The sequence below is a fragment of the Phyllobates terribilis genome, unplaced genomic scaffold, assembly GCF_046119375.1.
Source record: "Phyllobates terribilis strain yellow unplaced genomic scaffold, ASM4611937v1 Scaffold_9__5_contigs__length_417890890, whole genome shotgun sequence".
In the NCBI taxonomy this organism is placed as follows: Eukaryota; Metazoa; Chordata; class Amphibia; order Anura; family Dendrobatidae; genus Phyllobates; species Phyllobates terribilis.
The window spans coordinates 373,871,511-373,898,491 of record NW_027362769.1 but is presented as its reverse complement, the minus strand read 5'-3'; the positions used below and the strand labels follow the sequence as shown (position 1 = coordinate 373,898,491).

At 44.8% G+C, this 26,981-nt stretch overlaps 1 protein-coding gene and 1 long non-coding RNA gene across 4 annotated transcripts in view; one reads left to right on the top strand and one right to left on the bottom strand.

Annotated features, from left to right (window-relative positions):
• The window catches only part of RAB26 (RAB26, member RAS oncogene family), a 247,924-nt gene that overhangs the window by 91,251 nt on the left and 129,692 nt on the right, over window positions 1-26,981 (top strand). The window lies entirely within an intron of this gene.
• LOC141161190 (uncharacterized) lies at window positions 1,421-21,568 on the bottom strand. Its single transcript, XR_012250624.1, has 3 exons — window positions 21,505-21,568; window positions 2,508-2,641; window positions 1,421-2,040 (listed from the first exon to the last, which is right to left on the bottom strand). It is a non-coding gene; the product is annotated as an uncharacterized lncRNA (long non-coding RNA).

The window sequence follows — 26,981 nt, the reverse complement described above, 5'->3', positions numbered from 1 at the left end:
GTGTGCAAAGCAGTCATCAAAGCAAAAGGTGGCTACTTTGAAGAACCTAGAATATAAGACATATAAGACATATTTTCAGTTGTTTCACACTTTTTTGTTAAGTATATAATTCCACATGTGTTTTGATGCCTTCAGTGTGAATCTACAATTTTCATAGTCATGAAAACACAGAAAAATCTTTAAATGAGAAGGTGTGTCCAAACTTTTGGTCTGTACTGTATATACAGCAGTCTCAGTGTCTCCTATGTGATGTGTATACATCAGTCTCTGTGTATCCTATCTGATGTATATACAGCAGTCTGTCTCCTATGTGATGTATATAGAGCAGTCTCTGTGTCTCCTATGTGATGTACATACAGCAGTCTCTGTGTCTCCTATGTGATGTATATAGAGCAGTCTCTGTGTCTCCTATGTGATGTACATACAGCAGTCTCTGTGTCTCCTATGTGATGTACATACAGCAGTCTCGGTGTCTCCTATGTGATGTACATACAGCAGTCTTGGTGTCTCCTATGTGATGTACATACAGCAGTCTTGGTGTCTCCTATGTGATGTACATACAGCAGTCTGTGTCTCCTATGTGATGTATATAGAGCAGTCTCTGTGTCTCCTATGTGATGTATATAGAGCAGTCTCTGTGTCTCCTATGTGATGTACATACAGCAGTCTCGGTGTCTCCTATGTGATGTACATACAGCAGTCTCGGTGTCTCCTATGTGATGTACATACAGCAGTCTTGGTGTCTCCTATGTGATGTACATACAGCAGTCTTGGTGTCTCCTATGTGATGTACATACAGCAGTCTGTGTCTCCTATGTGATGTATATAGAGCAGTCTCTGTGTCTCCTATGTGATGTATATAGAGCAGTCTCTGTGTCTCCTATGTGATGTACATACAGCAGTCTCGGTGTCTCCTATGTGATGTACATACAGCAGTCTTGGTGTCTCCTATGTGATGTACATACAGCAGTCTTGGTGTCTCCTATGTGATGTACATACAGCAGACCTCTCACTGCTTTAGTTCTATAATCATTATGTGAGCAGTGATATTATCCCCATGAGGAGACATGCAGTGTAATATACATCAGTGTTCAGAACAACTTACTGCTGCGAGTTCTTTTCAAAACTTATCAATGTAAAGAGTCACCTGCACTCAAAACCGTGGCAAACCTGGAAAAGCAGCTGCAAGTAGCAACATCATCCACACCACCTAACATCACAGCCGCACCAAAGAGAAGCCGCTCCAGTCATCACTTTAGGGGCAAGTTAATTAAATGTTTGACAAATATAGTAGGGTAATTTTTAAGTTGCATGGCCTGCGAATTATGTTATAAATATTTAAATGGCCCTTGTCAGAAAAAAGGCTCCCACCTTCCCTGCTCTACAGGTTACAGCTGATTGCTGAAGTTCACATCCGCAGAACTCAATTTCTCATAAAGACGTTAAAGAAGCAGAATGTCATTTTTTACATTCTACCGAAGTTGACAACTGAGTTGGTTTTTTTTTAAGAGAGAAAATGATTTTTAATAGTGTTTTAAAAAGAAAAAAGGCAAAAAATACCTCTAGCCAATTATCAATTTCAACCTAAAGCATGAGTTATGTAAAATCTGGAGCAAAGTTTACACCTGCTACACCTTTCCCGGTAATTTCATCCACTTTTCCAATTTACACCACTGCTATGGAAGACTCCATCTGACGACTATAATGTGACTTTATTTTGGGAAGCTGCCAGCCGGACGCACGGAGCAATTTTCAGAAAGCTAAGTAATAATTTGTTATAGTGTTTGCCAACCACTTAGTGGAAACAGTAGAAAACCAACGCGGTTTTTAACAAATGAATCAGCGCTAACGTCCCCCGGCCATCGGCTCCCGTACGGAGAAGAAATGTAACGCGTCTCATTGTTTTTTCTTTAGAGAGCTGAACTGCCGAAGCCTCGAGCTAGAATTATTCCAGTGTCGGACAAAGGACATCGCTGGTCACAGCCGGGCTCTTGTTCGTTTAAACCAGCGGCTTCTGAATCCCGACTGCTACACAAATATCTAAAGGCAACAAACGTAAAAGCAATTCAAAAGCCAAACAGTGTAATGCATACAAATGACCACCAAAAAAAAGAAGAAAAAAAAACGGAGAAGAAATGGGGGCATACATATGCAGGAGGCGTACTTGTGCACCTGTGCCGCGACATGTGTTCCAGAGCTACTTTGTGGGATTAAATGTCTATTGTTGTGTTATATTTTCCGAGAGAATGCAAAATAGGAGATTGAATCCAAAGTTGGGAGACGTACCCTGCCGGTATAGTGAAGGGATATAAGTTTGATAGGGTATGTAGTCACTATAGGATCCAATATCTGTGATCCACACTGGTCCTAAAATGTAAAGGGCTGCAACAGTGATTCACCATTGTTGCCCCTTTATTCTTTTCCTGCATAGCAGTGTCGTGCCACTGTTTAATTCTATGGGATACCCTGCATGGCGAGTGGAAGGAAAAAAAATAAAAAGATCTTACTCGGGTGTGAATAAGGTGCAGAAGGATGCCGTCCATGGGAAGCCCTCTCTGAAAGAAGAAGGATCCCCACCAAACCTTCTCCGAACTCAAACGCCATAGGAAGGGTGATGATTGGAGGTCACGATTGTTTTTCCCTAAAAAGAAAAAGGAACAGGGTGAGGAGAGACCTGATGGCAAATACAAGCTCCCCTATAATTCCAAGGGTGACATCCCATAAGGACACTGCACTCTGTAAAGATCCATGGGAAAAACAAATTTATTCTACCGATACGACATCACTGTTTTTGAGGTTGGATAAGGACAGTGCACCTGTTGCACTCCAATGGCTATACGCAGTACCACTGTTTAAATATCTAGTCCATAATTCCTTGCCTGGGTGTTGCATAAATAGTTTTGGCCGGATAACATCTACCAGATATGAAAGATGATGGAAATTCCAAATTGTAAGTGGATATAGATCTGAAGCACACGAAATGTTTGACTGTGCCCTGTGCAGCTGCATGCAGCATGTCACAGGCACTGTGCAAACTCAATCCTACGGTAGCAAATAGCAAAGATTATTTGCCGGCTATAGTGTTACAGGAAGAACGTGGTTGCCAACTGGCAAATATGACCTTTGTGGGTGACTCTGAAATGGCTGAGAAGAAGAAGATAAGAATTCACAATTTCCAATAAAAATCTGTGACCGGGTGACCAAAAAGAGCTCTTCATACCCTCCAGTATGGCTGACTATGGTTACAAACAAAGTAAGAAGAGCGGCTCTGGAGCACAAAGTGCTGCTCAGACAAGTAAAGTATTTGGAACATTAAAAAAAAATAATATTCAAGTGGAAATGTAAGAAAAGGGAAAATGTGAAGGGAGGGCAAGAAGGAAGGCATCATGGATGGTCTTTTTTTAGCCAGTGCACATCTAACCCTAAACATCGTCCAGCACAAGGTCAGCACCTAGGAGGGAAGAACAAACTTGTAATTCACTGTAAAGTGCTCCGATCTTGCACAGAGTCTGTAAAATGCCCCTCATCCATTATACTCTGCAAGTACATTTGCACTTAGAGCCCCAGTCATCTCTCTGAGTATTTAGGCTCTTCCTCTCAAATCAAAACAAATGTCTTCCCAAACAATGAAAACCAGGGGAAAAAAAGTTTTATCCACTGCGCGGGAAACTGTAGTTTATCAACTTTTTGTGACGACTGAAATAGAAAATGAGCTTAAAGGGGTTGTCCACCTTTTTTTAACATAAATGTGTGTATTAAGGGTTAATAATTTTTACAATTGGTTTTCATTATAAATGTTGTACCTTTTGCCTCTTAAATCCTACATGTTGCACTGCCTATTGTTGGCTGCAGAATGAAAAAACTGAGAATCCATCAGTGAGCTCATTCTGACAGTCTGACGACCAGCAGAATAGTGAGTGCAGCTCTGGAGTATATTACAGGGTGTAACTCGGGATCAGTACAGGATCAGTAATGTAATGTATGTACACAGTGACTGCACCAGCAGAATAGTGAGTGCAGCTCTGGAGTATAATGTAGGATAAGCAATGTAATGTATGTACACAGTGACTGCACCAGCAGAATAGTGAGTGCAGCTCTGGAGTATAATACAGGAGGTAACTCAGGGTCAGTAATGTAATGTATGTACACAGTGACTGCACCAGCAGAATAGTGAGTGCAGCTCTGGAGTATAATACATGATGTAGCTCAGGATCAGTACAGGATCAGTAATGTATGTACACAGTGACGGCACCAGCAGAATAGTGAGTGCAGCTCTGGAGTATAATACAGGATGTAACTCAGGATCAGTACAGGATAAGTAATGTAATGTATGTACACAGTGACTGTACCAGCAGAATAGTGAGCGCAGCTCTGGAGTACAATACAGGATGTAACTCAGGATCAGTAATGTAATGTATGTACACAGTGACTGCACCAGCAGAATAGTGAGTGCAGCTCTGGAGTATAATACAGGATGTAACTCAGGATCAGTACAGGATAAGTAATGTAATGTATGTACACAGTGACTGCACCAGCAGAGTAGGGAGTGCAGCTCTGGAGTATAATACAGGATGTAACTCAGGATCAGTAATGTAATGTATGTACACAGTGACTGCACCAGCAGAATAGTGAGTACAGCTCTGGAGTATAATACAGGAGGTAACTCAGGATCAGTAATGTAATGTATGTACACAGTGACTGTACCAGCAGAATAGTGAGTGCAGCTCTGGAGGATAATACAGGATGTAACTCAGGATCAGTAATGTATGTACACAGTGACTGCACCAGCAGAATAGTGAGTGCAGCTCTGGAGGATAATACAGGATGTAACTCAGGATCAGTACAGGATAAGTAATGTAATGTATGTATACAGTGACTGCACCAGCAGAATAGTGAATGCAGCTCTGGAGTATAATACACGATGTAACTCAGGATCAGTAATGTAATGTATGTACACAGTGACTGCAGCAGCAGAATAGTGAGTGCAGCTCTGGAGTATAATACAGGATGTAACTCAGGATCAGTAATGTATGTACACAGTGACTGCACCAGCTGAGTAAGGAGTGCAGCTCTGGAGTATAATACATTACATAGTTTAGGGTTAGTACCAGATAAGTAATGTAATGTATTTACACAGGAATGATTGCTGATAAACTTTCTTTTCTGTGAGTAAATTACTGGCTACAGGTAGATCTAAGATTTAAACAAACAGTGCATTTTATTCTCAGGCTTCTTCCATCTATTCTAGTGTCAGTTTTGTTTTTTTTTCTTTTGCAGTCTTTCGACCTTGTTGCATAATGAAGAATTATGTTGGCTGGGAATATGTTGGTGGTACATAAATAATGGTAAAGTAGTATAATAACCCTTCCCACGCAGCCTGCGCTGTACAATGCTCCGCAGGACCCGCCATTGAATCAGCCTATGAAAACGCTCATAGTGCGGCCTTGAAAGAAGGCTGAAAGCGCTCACTGTAAAGCTGCCAAGGACAGAACAAATACCCTCCCCGGCTTTTCTGCACCCTTGAAAATCTCGCATCCACCTTCTCTTTATATTCATTGACCCGACAGTTTTTTACTATTTTCTATTGTTCCAAATTCTCAGTATCTGCGTTAACCCGTAAATAGAAGGAATGTATTGGGCCTGACTCACAGTGTAATGCCAGAAGCTTATGTATTAAATCTACCGCCATCAATGCCCACCTGTCAGGTTCTTAACGGACAGGTCTGTACTGTAATTGATCTGTTTTCATTTTTTTACCGTAGTTTCAGGTCTTGGGGAAAGTTAGGTGTCAACCAATATGGCCGAGATAACAGCGGCCGTTGCCCAGAATGGAAATTCTGTTAATATATCTAATACTTCCATGATGTTGGGCTCTTGTCCGCATACGTATTGGAAGGAGGGTCCACAGTTTCTGTTTTTACCCCTTAAATCCTGTTAGGGCAAACTGGCCAGTTGCCTATGGAAAGCCTTAAGATGCTGGTATTATGTGGGCCTATATGGCAGTAGTATTTTGACACTCTCTGATGTTATTATGCGGACTCTACAGTGCTGCTCACCATTATTGACACCCCTTCATTTTTTCATAGACTGTACAATATCTTCAGAAACAAATGGAAATATACTAAAGTTATATCCTCAGGATTTTTTAATTAGTGGTCCACAGTAACACAACAATAAAACATTGTTTTTCAACTTCCATGTTGCAATTTGAAAGAAAAAAAAAACAATAAACAGCATGTGCAGCAATAAAGTCACCCCTAATTAATACTTGGTTGCACCCCCTTTGGCATTGATGACAGCCTCCAGACGTTTCTTGTAGCCATCTATAAGCGTCTTGCACTTCTCAGCTGGAGTTTTCTCCCACTCTTCCTTTGCAGTTTCTTCAAGCTCTTGAATGTTTGCAGGGTTCTTTTTCCCAATGGCAGATTTCATCTCAGCCCAAAGATTTTCAATAGGATTGAGGTCAGGACTCATTGCTGGCCATTTTAAAACAGTCCATTTTTTTCTTTTTCAACCATTCCTCTGTACTTTTGGATGTGTGCTTTGGGTCATTGTCTTGCTGGAGGACCCATGATTTTTTGACTCAAACCAAGTTTTATTACACTGGGTAGGACATTTCGCTTTAAAATCTCTTGATAATTCTCTGATTTCGTGATTCCTGTGATACGGTCAAGGCTTCTAGTACCAAATACAGCAAAGCAGCCCCACAGCATTATGGATCCTCCACCATGCTTAACTGTTGGTAAGGTGTTCTTTTCCTTATAAGCTTCATTGCAGTCTGTAAAAAAACTGTTTCTTTGCATTGCCAAAAAGCTCTATTTTTGTTTAATCTGTCCACAGAACATTTTCCCAAAAGGATTGTGGTTTGTCAAAGTACTCTTTGGCAAAGATCAATCATTCCTTTTTATGTCTTTTCTTCAGCAATGGTTTCTTCCTTGGCCTTCGCCCATAAAGCTCTGCTTGGTTTAGTGTGCAGCATATGATACTTGTTGAAACCATGACCCCAGACTGTTCCAGGTTGGCCTTCTGGTCTTTGGATGTTTGACATGGTGTTTTTTCCGCCATTCGCACCAACCTTCGTAGACATCTCTTGTCAATTTTCCACTTTCCCCAACGTCCAAGGAGGTTCTTGACAGTTCCATGCTTGGCAAACTTCTTCATAACATTGCGCACTGTTGAAACTTGGATACCAAGGGGTTTAGAGATGGCCTTATACCCTTTGGAAATCTTGTGTTTGCTAGTAATAACAGTTCTGATGTCCTCAGGCAGCTCCTTTGTCTTCATCATTGTGACAAAGGGCCTACCATGTGGCTTTTTAAAACACTGAAGTCATCATTCATTGGATAACTCATGTCACATGAGCACCCACAACTAATCACTGGAGAATCTCTTTTGTGATTTACCACAGACAAAATGTGTTTCCATACTAAATTAATGTCAACGGTGTCAATACCAGTGTCACAGCAAGCTTTAGGTTTTTCTATTTCTCCCATTGTTTTTTGTTTTAAATTATTGTTTATCATTTGCTCTTTTGTATTTAACACGAGTCTCTATCCAAAAAACTGTTTCACTTGATTCACTTTTTTTCTGGAGATATTCCACATTATGTACTTAATATTCATGGGGTCAATAACGATGAGCAGGACTGTATAAGTCAGTGTTATGTTTGCACTCTAAGGTGTTATGTGCACTCTATATGGCAGTATTATTTTGGCACTGTATGGTGTTATTATGTGGACTCTATATGGCAATATTATGTTAGCACTGTATGGTGTTATTATATGGACTCTATATGGCAATATTATGTTAGCAGTGTATGGTGTTATTATATGGACTCTATATGGCAGTATTATGTTGGCACTGTATGGTGTTATTATGTGGGCTCTATATGGCAGTATTATGTTGGCACTGTATGGTGTTATTATGTGGGCTCTATATGGCAGTATTATCTTGGTACTGTATGGTGTAATATGTGGGCTCTATAAGGCAGTATTATGTGAACTCTATATGTTAGTATTATGTTGGCACTGTATGGTGTTATTATGTGGACTCTTTACCTCTACTATTGTATTATTAGGAAACTTTTTCTTTTTTTTATATGCCGCATTTCCTGGATAATTACTAATTTGCATTTCTTGATGGTCTTGCCCAAGTAAGAGGTGGTCAGGTATCCTTCTGATCGAAAAAGACCCCCCCTCTATAGATATCATGTGACTGGAATTTACACATAGGTGAGAATAATATGTAAACAACAATGTCTGACCCTGTGTAAATATATTACTGCACTGTGTAGTAAGACGACTCGCTCGGCCGCTTCCGGAAGTAGACTCAGGAATCGGGTTTTCTCTGCAGGCTTTATTATATGGCATAAAGCCCTGCAACTCCAGCAACAATAAACACGGCCTTACTGGCCAAAACGACAAAACAAAAGATAAGCGTCAGCACAGTCCATATGTATGTGGAATTCACCCACACAGGTTGTAGTCCCAGCCTTCAGCTTTGTCCTGAGCTGAAGCTTTCCCAGTCTGGAGACCTTGCCTCGACCAGACCACAACCCAGAAAAAAAAACAGGACTGAACATTTAAACTATGCTCAGCCACGCCCTGAGGGGAGGTATGGTGAATGACGTCCCTCCTGTCTCTACGTCATTCACATAAAACCACATCCATTAAAAGAGTTAACCTCCAGCATATAACATGCTGGCAGAAATTCAGTAGGTCTCGGTTCACACAGGAGAGCAACCTGAGTGACACATACCTCCCCTCGTATATCACACCAGTGACTCTGTCACATATTCTCCCCCTCTGCCCAAAGCCGGGGGTTTGGGCACATTCAAACACCAAGCAGGGAATTCTAGAAAGGGAATCAGCAACTTGCCGGGTCTATGCTCCACGTGAAAATTAAAGTCTTGGAGACCTAAGAACCACCTAGTTACCTGGGCAATCTTACCCTTTTTTTCCCTCAACCATCTCAAAGGGGCATGGTCTGACACCAATTTAAACTTTCGGCCAAGTAGGTAATACCTTAGAGTGTCTATGGCCCATTTTATGGCTAAGCATTCTTTCTCCACAATGGCACAATTTTTCTCGCAGGACGAGAGCTTCAGGCTCATATACAGGATGGGATGTTCTTCCCCATTTATCTCCTGCGACAGCACAGCTCCTAGGCCAACTTCTGAGGCGTATGTCTGGAGCACAAACTTTTTAGTAAAGTCTGGTGCGACCAGCACCGGTTGCTTACAGAATGCCAGCTTCAGCTGTTGGAATGCCATCTCAGTTTCAACCATCCATTTCGCCATCGTTGATTTTGTGCCTTGCAGAAGGTCCGTCAGTGGTGCGGCAATCATGGCAAAATTTGGGATAAACCGCCGGTAATATCCCACGATTCCAAGAAACACTCTCACCTGCTTCTTGGAGAGTGGTTGCGGCCAGTTCTGAATTGCCTCGATCTTATTGCCCTGTGGCTTAATTTCGCCTCTCCCGACGACGTAGCCTAAGTACTTGGCCTCCTCCTTTCCAATGGCACATTTTCTCGGATTTATCATAAATCCGCCTTCCTTAGAGCATCCAGAATCGCCTGTACGTTTGGCAGATGACTAGCCCAGTCTGGCCTAAAGACGACAATGTCATCAAGGTAGGCTGCAACATACTTCTTATGTAGGCCGAGGATCCGATCCATGGCCCTCTGGAAGGTGGCTGGCGCCACCGCAGTCCGAAAGGCATTCAGGTGTACTGGAAGCACCCATCAGGTGTTGAGAAAGCTGTTTTCTCCTTGGCCCTCTGGGACATGGGGATCTGCCAGTAGCCCTTCGTCAAGTCGAGGATGGTAATATATCTCACAGGTCCAAGCCTCTCAATGAGTTAATCGACGCAGGGCATCGCGTATGCGTCACACTTGGATATTTCATTCAGCCTGCGGTAGTCATTACAAAATCCCCATTCCCCGCCGGGTTTGGCGCGAGAACGATGGGACTCGACCATCCGCTCTTTGATTCCTCTATCACCCCAAGGTCTAGCATCCTCTTCACCTCGACTGCGATTACCTCACGGCGGGCTTAAGGAATCCTATAGGGTTTACGGTTTGCCCTAACATGCGCTTCCGTCAGTACGTCATGCTCGACCACCTGCATATGCCCTGGCAACTCCGAGAACAGGTCACGGATCCGTTGCAGAAGTTCTCTACATTGTTGCTTCTGTGCCGGCGATAGAGTCTCTGCTATCGTGACGTCCTTGACTTTGGCTTTGGGACTGGCTCCCAAACAAGGAGCCCCCAACGTTTCCCGATCTCGCCATGGCTTGAGCAGGTTCACATGATATATCTGGTGCGGTTTTCTTTGGCCTGGCTGGTGGACTTTGTAGTTCACTTCGCTGAGTTTCTCCACCACCTCATGCGGGCTTTGCCACTTGGCCAGGAACTTGCTCTTGACGGTGGGAATAAGCACCAGGACGCGATCCCCAGGCTGGAACTGTCTCAGCCTCGCTGACCTGTTATAGACCCTTGCCTGGGCCTCTTGTGCCTAGAGGAGATGTTCCTTCACGATAGGCATCACTTTAGCCATTCTCTCCTGCATCTGGGCGACATGTTCTATGATGCTCTGGTGGGGCGTAATCTCGGCTTCCCAGGTTTCCTTGGCAATATCCAGGAGCCCTCGCGGATGTCGTCCATACATTAGCTCAAACAGGGAGAAACCCATAGAGGCTTGTGGGACCGCAAATACCGAGAAGAGCAGGAACGGTAACAGGTAGTTCCAGTCATGACCATACCTCTCTACGACTGTTTTGAGCATTGCTTTTAAGGTTTTATTAAAGCGCTCCACCAGGCCGTCTGTCTGCGGATGGTAAATGGAGATTCGCAGCTGGGTAATCTGAAGGACTTTATACAGCTCCTTCATTACCTTGCTCATGAACGGGTTTCCTTGGTCCGTTAGTATCTGCTTCGGCAGTCCGGACCTGGAAAATATATGGACAAGTTCCCAGGCTATGCTTCTGTAGCACCCCGAGGACTCGGCTGCTACAGGGGTATTGCAGCTCGATCCAGAGGTGTGGTATTCCACTCCCGGGCAAGGATGGAGTGTGGGACTGAGCTCAGCTAGCTGCATGCACTACACTCATCCCATTTCCGGGGGACAGAACAACGGTACTCCCACCAGATAGATGTGCAGGTACGACAGCGTCTGTCCCTGGCTGGAGTGGGAGGGGGGGAGGAACATCCCAGTAGTGTAGGGGCAGATAGGGGAGGGACTCTGGGCATAGAGGTAGGAGCCCATTGGGTGCTAGTCACCTGGGCTCACACATAGAGGGAGTATATATGGTGGGCACCATCTAGAGACAGAGAGAGCAGAGCTGAGAGAGTCAGAGGGAGAGTTCAGCCAGGAGGGCTGACAGGGAGCTGTGGCTCCGGCTGGGCCCAGCTCCAGGGCCAGGCCTGCAGTGGAGAGGAGGAGGAAGAGAGGCCCAGAGACGCAAGACAAGAGGGAACCCTGAGATCCCAGAAGTAAACCAAAAGGGTGAAGGGTTGGCAGAAAAGGGTACCGGAACCCAAACTGGTGGAGGCTAATGATCCTCAGCCAGGAACCGGAGGTCGTGGTCAAGTTTTGGCGCGACCCTCACCACATCCACCAGGAAGGCACACCATGAGTAGGGTCAGGAAAGCCAGAGTAGGTTTTACCACCAAGAGGCCCGAGGGAGCCGGACAAAGGTGGATCCCTGGTGGGAACGGCCAGTAGGAAGGAAGAGAGGGGAGCTCAGGACCACGCTCTGGACTGCCTGGGAGTTGGCCGAGTCCCACACCTGGTGGACGCAGCACGGCTCGGGTGGTCACTCAAGGCCGGAGTGACCGGAACAACACCAGTGAGTAAAAACCCTGAAACTGCATCGCATGTCTCTGAGCTTCCTTGCTGCACCATCACAACCACCATCTTCCACATCTGCTGCCCTGAGGCCATACCCCTCCCGTTGGGGGTTATACCATCCTTGCTGCACAATCCTACCACCGGCCTCGGCGGTCTGCTCTGCAGCGGCGGCCTCCTGGCCGCAATCAACGGGTGGCGTAGTCGACACTTAAACAACATCTACAAAAGACTGTCACACACTTAGTCTGACTCCCTGGGCACGGACCGGGTCACCGCCACGAGACTACTACCCCTATCAGATCCGGCTCCGGGTAGTCCCTGCGTGCGCAACGCTGCATCACATAGGCCCAGGGCGCGTCACTTCTACTCGACGAGTTCCTCAGTGGTACCGCTTTCGGGTACCGGGTCACATAGTCCATGACCACCAGGATGTATTGGTGGCACCGGGTTGATTTGACTAAGGGCCCCACTAGGTCTATGGCAATTCTCTCAAAGGGGATTTCTATCACAGGTAGGGGGATTAAAGGACTACGGAAGTGGGAAGAGGGGGCGGTTATCTGGCAGGTGGGGCTAGGCCTACAATAGTTCAGGATCTCCCGGTAACACCATGGCCAATAGAACCTCCTCTATATCCTCTCCTGAGTCTTCTCGACCCCCAGGTGTCCCCGCAGAACATGTGAATGGGCCATATCTAATACCCTCTGTCGATATGGCCCTGGAACTAATAGCTGCTCCACTATCTCATCACCTCTTGGTTTTTTACCCCGATACAATAACTCCCCCTGAACTACGAAGTGTGGGTACCTGGTGTGTGTCCTCGGCTCTTGAGCAACCCCATTACAGACAGTAACATTGTCCCATGCCCCCTTCAAGGTCAAGACCCGAACTTGAGCAGACCCAAAGTTCTCTCCTGTCACCTCTAACTCAGGGAAGTCAGCCTCCTCGGTCACAATCTCGTCCTCGTCGCCGGCAAGGACACACAATGGGAACTCATCCCCTCCAGATGTCGACTCAGTCCGGTTCCTTTCCCCCACAAGTCCCAGAACAACAAGAAATCGCGCCCCAATATGACGGGATGTATCAGGTCCTTAACCACCCCAACCTCGTGGGATTAGGCACCACAGTCTATTCCCACTGTCACTCTGGCCACAGGGTAGTCCTTGGCATCCCCATATATGCAGCGAATGCCCATAGCTTTGGCAGAGATCAGCTGGTGGCGAAGGTTGGCACTGATTAGGGTTCCTAGACTCCCTGAATCCAACAATCCAAGCACCATCACCCCATTAACGGACACGGCACATGCCGGCCGCCCCTCACTAAGTTGACCATCCACTCTACATGCCAGATAGGCATAATAGGAACAATGCCGTCATAGGCTGCAGTCCATTGGTTCAGGGGACATATGTGTCCAGGATTATGACACCGCCAACATACCACATCCCTCACAGCAGTCTTTGCAGGGCCCTTAGTGGGATTGGGACGACCCTAGTTTGTGACTCTAGATCCTTTACTTGGTGAGCCCGCCCCTCTTTGGGTAGTCCAGTATGAGGAATTGACTATGTCCGGTTTCCAAAGAGATTTTTCGACCACTTGATACTTCTCTACCAGGTCCACGAGGTCGTCTGTGTGCGTTTCGAGGGTCACCTTGGGCAACCCAGGTCTGCACCGGACTGGGTAGGGAATGGATGAACCTGTCCATCACCACTCGTTCAACCATCTGGGCAGGAGAGGAAGACTCTGGCTGCAGCCATTTCTGGACTAGATGTGACAAGTCTACGATTGAGGGAGTTTGGCGCAAGCATACGCCCAGTGAAGGACCCTTTGTGTTCTGACAGACATAGTCACTCCAGAGCATGCCAGTATCTCGGTCTTTAACTTGTCATACTCCTGTGCATCCTGTAGGGTCAGGTCATATGAGGCCTTTTGGGGTTCACCCGTTAAATAGGGGGCCAGCACCTCCGCCCACTGCTCCGGCGGCAGTTTTTCTCGCTCTGCTACCCTTTCGAACACAGTCAGAAATGCCTCAACATCATCCCCTGGGGTCATCTTTTGCAACGCATGCCTTACTGCCTTCCGGACGTATGAGACATCACCTGGAGTTGGGGGAAGGGCGGCCTCTCTGCTGCGAACTTCCCCCGCTAGAAGTTCCATCTGCCTTTGTTGCTGCTGAATCTGCTGCATCAGGAGTTTATTGGTCTCTTGCTGTGCTTGCTGGCTCTGCAACTGCTGCTCTCATTGCTGCTGTAGAACATACATAGTAACATAGTCTTTAAGGTTGAAGGAAGACTAAGTCCATCTAGTTCAACCCATAGCCTAACATGTTGATCCAGAGGAAGGCAAAAAAAACATGTGGCCAACACTAAGCTCCACATTGGGAAAAAAATTCCTTCCCGACTCCATACGACAATCAGACTAGTTCCCTGGATCAACGCCCTATCAAGGAATCTAGTTTATATAACCTGTAATATTATACTTTTCAAGAAAGGCATCCATGCCCTTCTTAAATTTTAATAGTGAATCACTCATTACAACATCATGCGGCAGAGAGTCCCATAGTCTCACTGCTCTTACAGTAAAGAATCCCCGTCTGTGATTATGATTAAACCTTCTTTCCTCCAGACGTAGAAGATGCCCCCTTGTCCCCGTCTCTGGCCTCAGAGTAAAAAGATCAGTAGACAGGTCTTTGTACTGTCCCCTCATATACTTGTACATAGTAATAAGATCACCCCTAAGCCTTCGTTTTTCCACAGTAAATAACCCCAAGTGTAATAACCTGTCTTGGTATTGCAGACCCCCCAGTCCTCTAATAACCTTGGTCGCTCTTCTCTGCACCCACTCTAGTTCAGCTATGTCTTTCTTATACATCGGAGACCAAAACTGTACACAGTATTCTAAGTGTGGTCGCAGTAATGACTTGTATAGAGGTAAAATTATGTTCTCTCATGAGCATCTATGCCTCTTTTAATGCATCCCATTATTTTATTTGCCTTTGCAGCAGCTGCCTGACACTGACCACTAAACGTGAGCTTGTCGTCCACCAATACACCCAGGTCTTTTTCAGTTACAGTTTTGCCCAGTGTTTTACAATTAAGCATATAATTATACATTTTATTTCCTCTGCCCAAGTGCATTACCTTACATTTATCCCCATTAAAGCTCATTTGCCATTTATCAGCCCAAGCTTCTAGTTTACATAGATCCTCCTGTAATATAAAATTGTCCTCCTCTGTATTGATTACCCTGCAGAGTTTAGTGTCATCTGCAAATATTGAAATATTACTCTGTATGCCCCCTACAAGGTCATTAATAAATGTGTTAAAAAGAAGTGGGCCCAATACTGACCCCTGTGGTACCCCACTGTTAACTGAGACCCAGTCTGAGTGTTTTCCATTAATGACCACCCTTTGTTTCCTATCACTGAGCCAATTCTTAACCCACATACATATATTTTCCCCTATCCCCAATGTTCTCATTTTATGTATCAACCTTTTGTGTGGAACCGTATCAAAAGCTTTTGAAAAGTCCATATACACAACATCCGCTGCATTTCCTTGGTCCAGTCCAGAACTTGCTTCCTCATAAAAGCTGATCAGATTAGTCTGACAGGAACGGTCCCTCGTAAACCCATGTTGATATTGGGTCATGAGGTTATTCTTCTTCAGATACTCTAGTATAGCATCTCTTAGGAAACCCTCCAGGATTTTACCCACAGTAGAGGTTAAGCTTACTGGTCTATAATTGCCAAGTTCAGTTTTTGTCCCCTTTTTGAATATTGGCACCCCATTTGCTATACGCCAGTCCTGTGGTACAGACCCTGTTATTATTGAATCTTTAAAGATTAAAAATAATGGTCTATCTATTACGTTACTTAATTCCTGCAGTACTCGCGGGTGTATCCCATCCGGGCCCGGGGATTTGTCATCTTTAGTGATTTCTAGACGCCGCCGTACTTCCTGCTGGGTTAAGCAAGTGACATTTAATGGAGAATTTTTGTTATCACTGGCCATGTTTTCTGTCATGCGATTTTCTTGTGTAAATACGGTTGAAAAAAAATCATTTAGCATATTGGCTTTTTCCTCATCCTCATCCACCATTTCACCCAGACTATTTTTAAGGGGGCCAGCACTATCATTTTTTAGTTTTTTACTATTTATATAGTTAAAGAATATTTTGGGGTTATTTTTACTTTCTCTGGCAATGATTCCCTCTGCCTCAGTCTTTGCTGCCTTGAATTGGTTTTTACAGAATTTATTTAATTTTCTATATTTATTTAATGCCTCATCACTACCTACTTGCTTTAGTTCTCTAAATGCTTTCTTTTTGTCACTTATTGCGCCCCTTACAGCTCTATTTAGCCATAGTGGTTTCCTCCTATTTCTAGCATGTTTATTCCCAAAGGGTATATATTGTGCACAGGTCCTATTCAGGATGCTAATAAATGTTTCCCATTTGCTTTGTGTAGCTTTATGTCTCAGGATATCGTCCCAGTTTATTGCACTAAGATCATCTCTCAATCGTTGGAAATTTGCCTTCCTGAAGTGTAGTGTCCTTGTAACCCCTCTACTACACATCTTATTAAAGGATACATGAAAACTTATTATTTTGTGATCACTATTACCCAAGTGACCCTCAACTCGTATATTTGATATGCGGTCTGGCCTATTGGTTAATATTAGGTCTAGCAGTGCCCCCCTTCTTGTTGGGTCCTGAACCAGTTGTGAAAGGTAATTGTCTCTCATAGTTGTCAAAAACCTATTACCCTTGCTTGAACTACAGGTTTCTGTCCCCCAATGTATTTCAGGGTAGTTGAAGTCTCCCATAATAATGACTTCTCCTTGAGTCGCTGCTTCATCTATTTGCTTTACGAGGATATTCTCCGCTACTTCCATTATTTTTGGAGACTTATAACAAACCCCTCTCAGTAATTTATTATTTTTTCCTCCTCCCCTTATCTCCACCCACAGGGACTGTACATTTTCATTATATTCACATATATCCTCCCGCAAGACGGGTTTTAAGGATGATTTTACATATAAACACACCCCCCCCTCGCTTGTTTGTACGGTCATTTCTGAACAGACTATAGCCCTGTATATTAACTGCCCAGTCATGGCTCTCGTCCAGCCACGTCTCAGATATCCCTACCATGTCATAATTATTTTCCAACAAAATTAATTCTAACTCCTCCATTTTGTTGGTGAGGCTTCTGGCATTAGTGTACATGCATTTTATGTATCTCTCTGTACCTCTATTCCTTCTTACTTTATTGACTGTTCTAACCCCACCCCCAATTTCTTTAATTGTGCCCAGGTCACTATCTGCACTATCTTCCCCACCTATTAAATGAATACCCTCCCCCCAATCCCTAGTTTAAACACTCCTCCAACCTTCTAGCCATTTTCTCCCCCAGCACAGCTGCACCCTCCCCATTGAGGTGCAGCCGGTCCCTAGCATAGAGTCTGTAGCCAACTGAGAAGTCGGCCCAGTTCTCCAGGAACCCAAATCCCTCCTTCCTACACCAGTTCTTGAGCCACTTATTTATCTCCCTAATCTCCCATTGCCTCTCTGGCGTGGCACGTGGTACCGGTAGTATTTCAGAGAATACCACCTTGGAGGTCCTTGCTTTCAGCTTGCAGCCTAATTCCCTGAAATCATCTTTAAGGACCTTCCACCTACCTCTAACTTTGTCATTTGTGCCAATGTGCACCATGACCGCTGGGTCCTCACCAGCCCCTCCCAGTAATCTGTCAACCCGATCAGCGATGTGCCGGACTCGAGCGCCAGGTAGGCAGCACACTGTTCGACGATCCCTGTCTTTGTGACAGATTGCCATATCTGTTCCCCTTATAATTGAGTCCCCCACTACCAGCACCTGCCTGGCCTGCCCTGCTCTCCCATTTCCCTCTTTACTGGAGCTGACACTCCTCCAGCTTTCAGAGGACATGCCTTGCTGCAGCAGTGCTACCCCTGTACCGTCACTCCCCTCATCTGCCAACTTTGCAAACTTATTGGGGTGTGCCAGATCAGGACTAGCCTCCCTGGCACTCTTCCCTCTACCCCCCCTTCTAACTGTCACCCAACTAGCGCCCTCACTGTCCTACAGCTCCCTACTACCACCCTCCCCCACATCTACCCCAGTGAGCAGCTGCTCAGTGAGCAGCAGACTCCTTTCCATATTGTCAATGGATCTCAGTGTTGACAGCTGCTCATTTAGATCCAGTACCTGGGCTTCCAAACGCACAACGTGCACACATCTCGCGCAGCAGTAAGCAACCCCGACCGGCTGTTCAAGGAATGCATACATGTGGCAAGATGCACACTGGATAGCATTGTCAATAATGGAGCTCATTTTCCTCCCGGTGCTGCTGTTGTAAGCTCTGCAAGTGCAGTTGATGTTGCTCTTGCTGGCTCTGAAGCAAGTGCTTGAGGAGCTCCTCCATGCTGCCGAACACCTCTGGCTGGCTGGCGGCCTTTACCCAGGGCATCCACCAATCTCTGTGTCAGGTACACGTGTTCCTGAAATCATGCCAGTGACTGATACGACCTCTCCACTGTGCACCGATGTGCCCCGGCATATGGGTAGATATCATATCCACAGGTAAACGTTCTGTATCAGTATAATCGCAGGTCACATGTTATAAGCGAAGTGTGTGGGATCTCAGCCCCTATAGCTCAGGTGTAAATGGATTTTACCTAGAAATTCCTTACCCCAGGGGTATTGCCATAGAGTCTGCATTGCTAATACTTCTAATTATTTATTAGTACCAATACACTAACCTGAATCTCCAAAAAGTCACTGTGTACATAAATTACATTACTTATCCTGCATTGATCCTGAGTTACATCCTGTATTATACTCCAGAGCTGCACTCACTATTCTGCTGGTGCAGTCACTGTGTACATACATTACATTACTGATCCTGTACTGATCCTGAGTTACATCCTGTATTATACTCCAGAGCTGCACTCACTATTCTGCTGGTGCAGTCACTGTGTACTTACATTACATTACTTATCCTGTACTAATCCTGAGTTACATCCTGTATTATACTCCAGAGCTGCACTCACTATTCTGCTGGTGGAGTCACGGTGTACATACAGGTGCTTCTCACTAAATTAGAATATCATCAAAAAGTAAATTTATTTCGGTTCTTCAATACAAAAAGTGAAACTCGTATATTATATAGAGTCATTACAGAGTGATCTATTTCAAGTGTTTATTTCTGTTAATGTTGATGATTATGGCTTACAGCCAATGAAAACACAAAAGTCATTATCTCAGTAAATCAGAATAATTTACAAAAAACACCTGCAAAGGCTTCCTAAGAGTTTAAAAAGGTCCCTTAGTCTGTTTCAGTAGGCTCCACAATCATGGGGAAGAATGCTGACTTGACAGATGTCCAGAAGGCAGTCATTGACACGCTCCACAAGGAGGGTAAACCACAAAAGGTCATTGCTAATTAAGCTGGCTGCTCACAGAGTGCTGTATCCAAGCATAATAATGGAAAGTTGAGTGGAAGGAAAAAGTGTGGTAGAAAAAGGTGCACAAGCAACCGGGATAACTGCAGCCTTGAAAGGATTGTTAAGAAAAGGTCATTGAAAAATTTGGGGGAGATTCACAAGGAGTGGACTGCTGCTGGAGTCATTGCTTCAAGAGCCACCACACACAGACGTATCCAGGACATGGGCTACAAGTGTCGCATTCCTTGTGTCAAGCCACTCATGACCAATAGACAACGCCAGAAGCGTCTTACCTGGACCAAGGAGAAAAGACATGGACTGCTGCTCAGTGGTCCAAGGTGTTGTTTTCAGATGAAAGTAAATTTTGCATTTCATTTGGAAATGAAGGTCCCAGAGTCTGGAGGAAGAGTGGAGAGGCCACGATCCAAGCTGCTGGAGGTCTAGTGTGAAGTTTCCACAATCAGTGATGGTTTGGGGAGCCATGTCATCTGCTGGTGTAGGTCCACTGTGTTTTATCAAGACCAAAGTCAGCGCAGCCGTCTACCAGGACATTGTACAGCACTTCATGCTTCCCTCTGCCGACAAGCTTTTTGGAGATGGAAATGTCATTCTCCAGCAGGACTTGGCCCCTGTCCACACGGCCAAAAGTACCAATACCTGGTTTACAAACAACAGTATCACTGTGCTTGATTGGCAGCAAACTCGCCTGACCTTAACCCCATAGAGAATCTATTATAGAGAATCTATGGGGTATTGTCAAGAGGAAGATGAGGGACAGCAGACCCAACAATGCAGATGAGCTGAAGGCTGCTATCAAAGCCACCTGGGCTTCCATAACACCTCAGCAGTGCCACAGGCTGATCGCCTCCATGCCACATTGCCGCATTGATGCAGTAATTGATGCAAAAGGAGCCCGGCCAAGTATTGAGGGCATTTACTGAACATATATTTCAGTAGGACAACATTTCGGATTTTAAAATCATTTTTCAAGCTGTTGTTATAAAGTATTCTAATTTACTGAGATAATGACTGTTGTGTTTTCATTGGCTGTAAACCATAATCATCGACATTAACAGAAATAAACACTTGGAATAGATCACTCTGTTTGTAATGACTCTATATAATATAGGAGTTTCACTTTTTGTATTGAAGAACTGAAATAAAATAACTTTTTGGTGATATTCTAATTTTGTGAGAAGTACCTGTACATACATTACTTATCCTGTACTGATCCTGAGTTATATCCTGTATTATACTCCAGAGCTGCACTCACTATTCTGCTGGTGCAGTCACTGTGTACATACATTACATTACTGATCCTGATTAACATCCTGTATTATACTCCAGAGCTGCACTCACTATTCTGCTGGTGCAGTCACTGTGTACATACATTACATTACTGATCCTGTACTGATCCTGAGTTACATCTTGTATTATACTCCAGAGCTGCACTCACTATTCTGCTGGTGCAGTCACTGTGTACATACATTACTGATCCTGAGTTACATTCTGTATTATACTCCAGAGCTGCACTCACTATTCTGCTGGTGCAGTCACTATGTACATACATTACATTACTGATCCTGAGTTACATCCTGTATTATACTCCAGAGCTGCACTCACTATTCTGCTGGTGCAGTCACTATGTACATACATTACATTACTGATCCTGAGTTACATCCTGTATTATACTCCAGAGCTGCACTCACTATTCTGCTGGTGTAGTCACTGTGTACATATATTACTGATCCTGAGTTACATCCTGTATTATACCCCAGAGTTGCACTCACTATTCTGCTGGTGCACTCGCTGTGTACATACATTACATTGCTTATCCTGTACTGTTCCTGAGTTACATCCTGTATTATACTCCAGAGCTGCACTCACTATTCTGCTGGTGCAGTCACTGTGTACATACATTACATTACTGATCCTGTACTGATCCGGAGTTACATCCTGTATTATGATCCAGAGCTGCACTCACTATTCTGCTGGTGCAGTCACTGTGTACATACATTACATTACTGATCCTGTACTGATCCGGAGTTACATCCTGTATTGGGAAGTGATATGGCGTTCTTCAGCTTCCTCTCCACATCCCCACCATGGTACGGTGCCATCTACCCCGATTCCACTGCGCGGCCTTGACACTGAACAGGTTAAAGTTCCCTTGATTCTTTGCAGGTCCTTACTTATGTGCCAGTCATTGTCTCACTAACCCATCATCTCTGTGTTTGCAGAGTTGCTTGCGTACGTGTTTCCGTGACAACCACTTTGCTTTCTTCCTCCTCCTCCCTTCCCATCTTCCCCTTTAATACATCCCAGTAAAGAGCTTTAATGCTGCTGCTGAAAGCTTGTAAACATGCACTATCCAGCTAGTCACCGGAGCCAGGGATGGCAGCCTGTTATCCGGAGTCTTCAGCCTGACACAAGCTGCTAAATGTATTCTTTAGAGCGGCTATAAACAGAGCGCGCCGCCATTTATAGAACCGACCGCGCAAAACAATTGCTAATAAATACTCAAAAAATGTGGATTTAGGGCAAAAAATTATATGCTGCTTTTGGAGAAAAACAAGGGCAATGGCCCAAAAGAATCCTCAACGACATTCTACTTCCGACCCTGAGAAACCTTTGTGGTGACGTCAAGTTTTATTTTTCGGAAAATATTATTTGGCCCAAGTGGAATATTTCTTTGTGGATGTGTAGAACGATGTTTAGGAAGATTAGAAAATGGTTCCAAGTCGAGGGAGAGGTGAAAGATCCATAGTGCCATGCCGTGCCTGATCAGATCGTTGGTCACTTTCTTTGGCACCTTTTTCGGTCACTTTCCCTGCTCTTCGAGTTGTAGCTTGGATCTAGTTTGCTACTCTAGCCCTATGTCTGGCCAAGGCAGAGTGGCTTGTTGTACACCCAATTTGGCACCCAGCACTTGGGGCAAATGATCTAAAGTTGCCCATGAACATTTGATAAAATTCGACAGAAATGGACAATTTCGACAATCATGAAAGATTGTTGGCTGTTTCAGTGAAATAATTGTGCTTTTCGAAACATTCCAAATCTTTGAAAACACCATTCATGTTGTTTGTTTTTTTTGGAGGTGTTGATGATAACCAAAATTAGGCCGAGATGTCTGAGATGTATTTTGGGCCATCGATGGACAATGGTTGATCCATCCAATGATTTTTTGTCGGACCATTTTTATCTGGAGGCTCGATCACTGGTCATTGGAAAGGTAGTGCCATAGAAACCATTGGTGTCTCTGTGCGGAACTACTGGATCCAAGGGGTCAAGACCCAACCTACCCTACTCATAAAAAGTTTGGGATATTTGGCTTTCGGGTGAAATTTATGCGAAACGTAAAAGGTTTATGATATTTTATCATGTAATGTCAAGTAAGGCATTTAAGTAAAAGCATGCAATGGTGATTTCCTCATCTCAAACAATTTATTGATGTAAATACTTTTTTAGGACAAAAGTATTCTCGGAGTGATACCTTTGTTGTCTAATACTTTTGTCATAAAAAGTATTTACATATATTTTTCTGGCTAACATGGTACCACAATATAATTTTTTATTTCAATAAATTTTTTTAAACAAAAACCAACAACAGTGGTGGGTATACTTCAACAAAAATGTCAATGTCTCAATAACTTGTCATGTGGCCTTGGGCATCAATTACAGCTTGACAACGAGGTCTCATTCTGCTCACAAGTGGAGTTATTGTCTGCTGAGGCATGGCATCCCACTCTTCTTGAAGGGCGGCCCTCAGGTCATTGAGGTTCTGGGGTACGGAGTTACGAGCCTCTACACGGCGACTCCGCTGATCTCATAGGTTTTCTATGGGACTCAGGTCTGGAGAAAGTTCAGGCCACTCCATTTGAGGTACACCAGAATCCAGCAGCCGTTCCCTAATGATGCAACCTCGATGAGCTGGAGCATTGTCATCCATGAAGATGAAATTAGACCTGTGTTATTCATGCAGAGGCACAAAGACTGGATTAATGATGTTACCCAAGTAGTAGGGGCTTGTCACAAAGTGTAGGGCAGTTATGTATTGACTAGACACACCTGCCTGCACTATAACGCCACCACCAAAGGCTCGTCTGATGACAACAGTGGATAAAGCATAGCGCTCTCCTTGATGTATCCAACATCGTTGGCGGCCATCATTTCTGCTCAGCGTGAATCGACTTTTATCAGTGAACAGCACTGAGGCCCACTGGTCTCTCATCCAGCGTAAATGCTCACCGGCCCATGCAAGACGATGACGCCTGTGCCTGGTGGTGTGGTCAGTGACCCTTGCAGGTCATCTAGCACACAGACCACGCTGATGTAAACTGTTTTGAATAGTCTGACGTGTCACTTGGGTGCTTCTCACCTCCGTTAAATGTGCCTGGAGTTGTGTGGCTATAGTGGCGCCCCTGAGGGTTCGGTCGCCAAAGAGGTACTGCATCTCAACCAGAGGTGTGGTATCTCACTCTCCGGTAAGGAAGGAGTACAGCTCAGGACCCTAACACCTGCATCCAACACATACCCGCAGTGGGGGTAGGGCGAGATTGCTCCTAAGGGAGAGCACAGTCCCAGGTCCCTAGCTGGGGGGCAGGAACTGTGTAGTGGGTGTGGGTGGAGGAAGTAGCTTAGGGGAGCACATGAGAGGAAGGTATAAAAAGGGAAGCCATCTTAGAAAGACAAGCCAGTTCAGTCTGAGGAGAGAGAGAGAACAGTCTACAGTGAGAGGAGTGGAGCAGGGCTCTGCAGGAGCTCTGCTCAGGCAGAGGGCCTGAGGAGAGGCCCAAGACTGAAGAAAGAGAGGGAGCAGGAAAGGCTCCAGGAACGGAAGAAGGGACCCCAGGGGTACGGGCAATGCTGGAAGCCACCCGTACGCACGAATCTACCGGGAGGTGGAGAGGTCAGGCCACACAAAGGGGACCGGTCCCTCAACTAGCAGAGAACTTTATGACTCAGCTAGAAACCGGAGGCTGCAGTATTTCAAGTCCTGCAGCCAACAGTCCATATCAGTCTCACCAAGAAGGTAGCTATAGAGGACCCAGGGGACGGGACAGATATAGCCCGACAAGGCCCGCAGGTACCGGATTGGGACACTAGGTATGAGGTGCAGGGAGACGGCCAGAGAGAGGACACAGAAGGGGGCCCTGCTAAGTACTCCGGAGATATCTGAGGGTGGACTGAACCCCTCCCTGAGTAAGCGCAGCACGATGAGGGAAGTTACTGTGGTACCTGTAACTTGGACTGCAACAACCGTGCGTCAAGACCCTGAGGACTGCACTTCATTGTCTCTGTGATTATTGCTGCGCCATCAAACCCTGCACTACAACTCCCAGCATAACCCATTACATCTACACTGCCCTGGAGCTAAGCTCTACCTGTGGAGAGCCACGCCATCCCTGCTGCAGTAACATCAGCTCCAGAGGACCTGCTCCGCAGCGGCGGCTCCCTTAGCCGCATACCACAGGTGGCGTCACAAACTTTGTACATAAATTCCCCTGTAAATAATTCCCTATTGAATGACCACCCTGGGTCACGGACCGGGTCACCGCCACTGTGACCTTTCCCTAAGCGACGACCAGCCCGGCACAGAGTACCCCACGGCCCAGGGGGCCCGTCACTTTCATCATCCGGTTCCGAATGGCATTGTTCACAATGAAGTCGTCATTAGTGTGGGATGTGGCCAAAGGACGTCCACTTCTCTGCCTTTCTGTGACTCTTCTAGTCTCTCTGTATCTCTGTTGCACCCTGCTGATGACTCTATGACACGCTAAGCTCAGTGGCCACTTCCGTCTGAGAACATCCTGCTTGAAGTCTCACAATGACGAGGAACTGTTGATCAATTATTATGTGTCGCCTTGGTCTCATGATGTCAAAATATGAACAGCATGATGTGGAGGACTGTTTAAAATACCAATTCTAATTGATCCCTGAATTTTATTGGCCGATTCTTGGATCAAACACCTCTTGTGAATTTTGCCATTTAGCTCCTTGTTAGAGAACAGCAAGTTGTGCAAAAAGTACTGAGGCATTGAACAGTTGGACATGTGTATTCAAAAGTTTAGAGACGGTCACATTAAGTTCATCTGAAAAGGTTAGCGTACATTTTAGGATCATCTTAAAATTTCACTCGAAAGTCAAATATCCCTAACTTTTTGTGAGAAGTGTATATGTACAGATCCAAGGGGTGCATGACATATCTCTCGGAGTTACTTCAAGTAGCGTTAGAGGTAATTTTGTGTAATTTTAATGCTTGGGGTAGAAACACTGAGAAACATTGGTCTTGATGAGCATTACCATGGATCATTTCTCCGAAGCTCAAAGACCGTACTAGTCGACCACGTTTCAGGTTTTGCTGTGACCAGCTCTGATTGGATTTTGATTTTTATCCATCTGACTCTAGTTTGTATCAAAGCTTTAATTGGGATTCCCAATCCTGATATTGTCTTCACACTCCGATCATCTTCTTGGCTTCCATCTTGTACTTTGCCTTCTCAGTTACATGGCGGTTGACATGCGTACTTTATTCTTAATGGGACTACCGGAGATTGCCCAACTCTCTGTCCGGCTGGTCTTCGTCACTTCTATTAACGATCAACCACCACTTCTCCAATGATCGATCACTGCTACAGTCACACAGGGCTCTTCGGTGCCCTGATTTTGGGGGTTGGTGGCAGCTTCAGTGATCACAAAGTTTTCATCTATCGCAACTTGGGAACACTCCTTTAAGTGACCAATATGTCCACCAAATTTTTTTTTAAACTAAAACCCTGGTTCTCTACAACGGAATAATTCATAGGTCTAGTCATGGAAAAAGTAAGTGACAATATGGTAGAGGAAACGGCAACCATATTAGCTATTAGCCAACTTTACTAGAAGCAGATAAAACTAAATGCCGCCTCATTACTTTACATCGATATACCCTACACGTTCCCATTTTGGCTGTTGGGGGGACTCCCGATTCTCCCCCAACAAACGATTCAAGGTAGCTCAAATTAAATTCCGATCCTTTCGATCTCAGGGGAGATAAGCCTCTGCTAGGTAAATGTCTGATGGCAAGTTTTCTCCCCTTTCACCATTGAAAGCACATGATCAATCTAAGAATTGCTAAGTGTTCATAGATCATTAGTCGTTCAGACCTTCTTAGGTCACGTACAAGAGAAGAAGCTGCTCCGTAATGATCAGTAACCACCGGAGACTTTTCTATTTCTCGACTTTTTTGTGATGATTTAAATTGTAGCCTGAAGATTTAGCGTGTGATCGCTGTGAAATACATCATAGGTGCTTGACATCAAAGCATTAAATCGCCATTGAGCACCCCCCGGATCCATCAAAGCCATCACACTCCACTACTTATATACCTTGTGCTAGCGAAAAACTTTGATGAATCATTTGCTGTATATAAAAAAAAAATGTAAAATAAATCAGAATATCAGAAAATAGCCGACTATTTATAGCCAGAATGAACCAAGTGAAGGATCAGCTTTTCAAGTATCCCAGATTGCGACGGAAACAATGGCCTAATTATTTATTGGCATCTGTGCCACGAAATAACAAGCCGGAGAGGATTTCAAGAAAGGCGATAGAACCCAATGCCAGATTTTTTTTTCTTACATGAAAAGTTAATTAAGAGAATGAAAAACAACTTTGAACTGGCAGCAAA